At 35.4% G+C, this 6,000-nt stretch overlaps 1 protein-coding gene across 1 annotated transcript in view; it reads left to right on the top strand.

The window, feature by feature from the left end:
* The first annotated feature begins 925 nt into the window (after nucleotides 1-925).
* Nucleotides 926-6,000, top strand: part of PTPRE (protein tyrosine phosphatase receptor type E) — a 487,247-nt gene continuing 482,172 nt past the window's right edge. Inside the window, exon 1 of the mRNA XM_053692511.1 lies at nucleotides 926-1,127. The gene's annotated coding sequence lies outside the window, so the exon portion shown is untranslated. The remainder of the gene's footprint in view (nucleotides 1,128-6,000) is intronic.

Here is a 6,000-nt window from a genome sequence, read left to right as displayed (position 1 = left end):
CATGTGTATATGTTTATGTATGCATTTGTGTATGTATGTGTGTATGTGTATATACATCTGTGTGTATGTTTATGTATGCATGTGTGTATGTATGTGTGGGTATGCATGTGTATGCAGTATGTGTATGAATGTGTGTTTATATAATATGTGTGTTTATATAATATGTGTGTGTGATGTGTATATGTGTATAACAAGTCCCTTCAGCAAAGCTGCTTTGTGTTGTGCAACAATCCACAAACACATGGTGGTAAAATGAGAATAAGAGGGAACTAACTGGAAAATAATCTACTACCACCATGCCTCAGTATTTTAAATTATTTAACTTTTTGGCTGTGAAAAAGATCAGCAGACATCACTGACTGATTTAGTAATCAATACAACTTAATATATATTTGAGAGGGGGGAAACAAAATAATTTATCCAGCACTCTTTTGGGAATTTACCAGACTGAAAGTCTTTTTTTTATTATTATTCCTTTTTTTAACTCAAATATGTAAATAGAGTCAGAAGTTCAACTAGGATTTGAAGCATGTTTGCTGAAATAACAATGACTGTGTGTGCTAATCTAAGTTTTCTAAGGATAAGAATGTGAGAGGTTTTCCTGTCAAGTTGCAGCAGAGAATATTATTGTTAGAGGGAAGGTCTGTGACGCAGCGGGGCAGACCAGGGAGGGGCTCGCAATAGAATAGACAGGACTTTCATCTACAGTGCAGAAATAAACCAATGATATCTGAGGGGTTTGGTTTAGATATTATCTATAGGAATAGGCAGGGTGTGAATTGGCCTGCACCACTGTGATAGAGGAAGCTTCATTTATATGCAGGATTTCTGCTGCAAACACACCCCCTGCTTACATGAGGAATACTGTTACAGCAGATCAGTGTGTCCTAGAGTGGTACTGAGCATCTCACTGGATTAGCTCTAATTGCCAGCTACGGACTGAAGCCCATTTGTGATGCACATGGATGGTTTATTTGTGGATGTGCTTGAGTGATATGGAAATGAAGGGATCTGGTGCCAGAAGAGAGCAACAGCACAGTGCTGGCCGAGGGAAGAGCAGCTCAGAGCCAGCTCCGGTGTGACAGCCAGGGAGCACCACACACAGCCAGGCGCAGTGCAGCTGACAAGTAAGCAACTTCCATCCCTGTCTGTCGCTGTACAGTTGTGACAGTGAGCGCTAATGAACTGTGTGCACTGCGCCACTGATTATGTTAGTGCTACAGCTAGGCGAGCCCTTCAGCACAAGTGTTCTGAATGGTGACATATTTGGGTTATTTATTTTAGTCCCAAATTTAATGTATTGCTGTGGTGCTTGTTAATTAGGAAATGGCATTTGCTACATATATTGTGGATGATCAGAATATGGCATAACTATAAACATGTGATGGATAGTTATGTACTTGAGTTGTCAAGGGCTGAGCTGCAGCAATCAATTCATCTCTTGCAGGAATGTTATCATAACCTGAAAAAGTGTCAGGGTTAAGTCTAATTGATTTGTAGGCAATGTCTTGTCCCCAATACAATATGTTCTAAGAAGAAATACAGATTACATCTGATCTTTGAACCCTAAGTTTCCACAAAAATGCATTATTTATTATTATTATGAATAATAATAATAATAATAATAATAATGTTTTTATTAATATTATTATAATATCAATTTAGTATCTTTTTTGCCAATACTGTATAAGTAAAAAATGAGATATATCAGATATAGCAACTGTACCACTTACTACAAAAACAAGGTGCCACTTTCTAAATTCCAGACAAAAGTCACATTATCCTGTCACCATAGATGGAGACTCTTTAACCACTCCTGAACTGTTTTCATCTTTGGGACTTCACATAAGCACTGTATTTTCCTGTGTATTAGGAACAGCATGGGCACCTGGCACAGACAGGGAACACCAGAATGGGGAGGGGTGTCCCAGGTCATCTTCCAAATGTTCCTATTTTGCGTAAGTGTGTAGAATCCAGTTTATTGTTCACAAGCAATGTGCTACTGTATGCACAGCATAGAGATAACAGGTAAAATTCATGTCCACCTTACACCCCCTCAAAAAGTGTCCTAGAAATGGCTGGTTAAAAGTTGAAATCTCTAAATAGGAACCTTTTATGTATTTATATCACTGGACACTAGGAAACCACATGCTAGTAAAATGAATACTGTTATTTGAATTTCACCTCAGTGGTTTCAAAATCAATGTATTTAAAAGATGGCAGCTACTGGCTGTTTTTTGGATTAATATTTAAGCACCCTCCTCTGTGATAACAATTGAAAAGAGCTGTTTTTGCTGCTTTGATTAATGTATTCCCATTATAGTGAAACAATTACATGCTGTCATTCTTAACAGCATGTCATTTTATCTTTATTGATGCTGCATATGGGTTAAGCACTTAGGTAAAGTACCACTTGGGAGCTGCAGAGAACTGCTAGTCCTGAGCAGAGGCTGCTTCTGACCCAATCAGTAGCGCTAGTTGCACAGCTTGTTCAGCAACAGTCTCTGCTCTGTACCAGCAGTTATCTGTGGCTCCTGGGCTGTGCTTTACCTGTGTGTTTAACCTCTTTGCAGGGTTAAATACATAGATTTGCAGGGTCAAAACAAAATACAATTACGTGCTCTAGCAAATGAGAGCATGCATTTTTTCACTATAATGGATGTTTAACATCTGTTACACTGATTATATCTGATTTGGTGTGGCGGTTCTCTGTTATGTGTAAGATTGACCAAAAAAAGGTCAAAATAAATATGAAACTTTACCAGAATTGACAACAGAACTGGTAGATGGAAAGGTTAATTAAATGAGTTCATAAACTGCTGAAACTAATTTTAAATTCCAATAATTATTTAATTTAATTTAAAGGGACACTAAACCCAAAATTTTTCTTTCATGATTCAGATAGAGCATGCAATTTTAAGCAACTTTCTAATTTACTCCTATTATCAAATTTTCTTCGTTCTCTTGCTATCTTTATTTAAAAAAGAAGGCATCTAAGCTAAGGAGCCAGACAAATTTTGATTCAGAACCTGGACATCACTTGTTTATTGGTGCTTTCCAATCAGCAAGGACAACCCAGGTTGTGAACCAAAAATGGGCTGGCTTCTAAACTTACATTCTTGCTTTTCAAATAAAGATATCAAGAGAATGAAGAACATTTGATAATAGGAGTAAATTAGAAAGTTGCTTAAAATTACAGCTATACTGCATCACTTTCAAGTGTTTCAACATTTGGGTATCATGGCCCTTTAAAGATCGAATAGGAGTGTTAAATAATGCGCAATTTGTAATCTGTCCCTATATGTTTTACCTCTTAGCAAGGATAAAACCATTTACCAAGGAGCATTTGTTCAATAAAATACTTTAGCTTAAGGTGGTATTACAATACTGTGTCTCTGTGTCGGTGTCTCTTACATATATAGCTATATTTGTGTTTAGCTCTATAAAAAATGCTAGAAAACCCCAACATTTTCTTTCATGATTCGGATAGAACATAACATTTTAAACAACTTTCCAGTTTACGTCTATTATCAAATGTGCTTTATTCTCTTGTTATCCTTTGCTGAAGGAACAGTATTGCACTACTAGCAGCTAGCTGAACACATCCAGTTAGTAAATCACAAGAGACAAATGTGTGCAGGCACCAATTAGCAACCAGCTCCCAATAGTGTAAGGATATGTGCATATTCTTCTTCAACACGAGATAACAAGAGAACGAAGCACATTTGAAAATAGAAGTCAGTGTAAAAGTGTCTTAAAATTACATGCTCTAAATGAATAATGCAAGTTTATTTTTGACTTTCCTATCCCTTTAAAGCTCAATTCCTGTAATACATCATACTTTGTAAAAGTGTTGGGCTATAACAGTGTGGCTAAAATGTTAAAGGGACATGAAACCCAAACATTTTCTTTCATGATTTAGGTAGAACATACAATTTTAAACAACTTTCCAGTTTACTTCTATTATCAAATGTGCTTCATTCTCTTGGTATCATTTGTTGAAGGAGCAGCAATCCACTACTGGTTTATAACTGAACACATGGGCGAGCCAATGACAATTAGTATATAGAGGCAGCCACCAATCATCAGCTAGAACCTAGGTTCTTTGCTGCTGCTGAGCTTAACTAGATAAACCTTTCAGCAAAGGATAACAAGAGAAGGGAGCAAATTAAATAATAGACTCAGATTGGAAAGTTGTTTAAATTGTATGCTCTGTCTGAATCATGAAAGAAAAAAAAATGTGTTTCATGTCCCTTTAAGTCTATTGATTGCTTCATGTACATGAAATCTGCTGATTGCAAAACAGACAGAATTACAACATCCTTATGCCAATTACAACATGTAACATTACTAAACTGTTTGCTCTCTTTTTTTTTTTAGTAATTTCTATTAATGAATAATTATGGGGTTCTCTCCTATTTCTCATCCAGAAAAGGGTATAATACAATAAAATTCTAGTCAACAAACTATGATTTACTTATTGCAAATACTGTATGTTTCTTTGTATTCATTAGTAATATTTTAATTTTATGATCTGATTAATTGATAAATTGACTCCCTCCATACCTGTTTTTTTATACTGTTAAGATAAACAAAATGTACCTCAGTTGCTGTCTATGCACAAGAGCAAAACTTAAAAAATTGACATGGGTGAGGAGCGAGTCTGATGAGACAGCAAACTTTTTAGGTGCCTGGCATAGGTTTTGTATATATGTATAATGGTAAATTAAAGTTTCCCAATGTTAAGCTCTGATGCTAAGAAATGTGGTCCCCTTACTCCTGGGAGTAGTCAAGCCTTGTATTAACTGTTTCTCTCACCAAATAGCAAATGTATGGCAGGGATGATGTTAGAGACAAAACTGAGACAGATTATGTATGTAAATGTTTCTGTATCTGCAGTAACACAGGTACATTACTGCACCACACTGCCTTGCAGAAATCAGGACTTGCTCAAGCTTAAAAAAAAAAAAATGATATATACAGTATATACATAAAGCATTACCAATTTCAGGGTTTTTTCTGTACAGTGAAGAGGTTGTTTTTTTTAATTAATAATAAGAGTTTGGTTTCTATTTAGTCTGATGGATGCATTTACAGAGTTGTTTATGTACGAATTTCCATTAGAGAACTTGTACCGTGTGTATTACAAGTTGAAAGTAAAAAGTTTTCACTTGTGCGCTTACCCAACACCCACAAAAAGCCAAATTATAATAATAATTAGACTGCTTTTATATATTTCCCAAAGACAATGGAGTGCGATAACACAACATGAAAATATTAATATTTCACATTCCAATGTTCTTCACATAGAAGACTATATTCTATGTATTCATAAATACATATTTCTATATACCAGGTGGCCCTCGTTTTACACCGGTTCAATTTACACCGTTTCAGAATAACAACCTTTTTTTCCAGTCATGTCACTGCTATTGAAAAACATTGAGAAGCAGTGCATTTATTAAAATAGCTAGTAGGTGTAGCTGTCCGCTTGTGTTGCAGCAAAGCCAAGTAGCTGAAATTATTCCGTTTAACCAGACCTGAGCTATCGAGCAGATTTCAAAGGAACAAGATCTTCCTGTCTATAAATCAGTCCAGATTGGAATGCATAGAAAGAACTGTTTGCAGAAAAATGCAAGTGAAGTCTGTGTTGTGTGATTATTTTATTAGGTTTATAATGCTGTTTAGCAAATGTTTTTGTTCATTTAATTTAGTTTAATTATATATTCTGTGTTGTGTGATTATTTAATTTGGTTTATAATGCTGTTTAGCATTTAAAGTCTTAATTTCAAAGCTTTAAAAATAATGTATTGGGTGTTACTTATGACAATTTTGAGAGGGGCCTGGAACCTATCTCCCTCACTTCCCATTGACTTACATTATAAACTGGGTTTCAATTTACAACGGTTTCGATTTACAACCATTCCTTCTGGAACCTAACCCCGGTGTAAACTGAGGGCTACCTGAATATTATGTTTTTTTTGGTAAAATTTGTATTAA

Source organism: Bombina bombina, chromosome 9, assembly GCF_027579735.1.
Source record: "Bombina bombina isolate aBomBom1 chromosome 9, aBomBom1.pri, whole genome shotgun sequence".
Lineage (NCBI taxonomy): Eukaryota > Metazoa > Chordata > Amphibia > Anura > Bombinatoridae > Bombina > Bombina bombina.
Note: the sequence above shows the minus strand (reverse complement) of the source record. Positions and strands in the feature narration are given on the sequence as shown.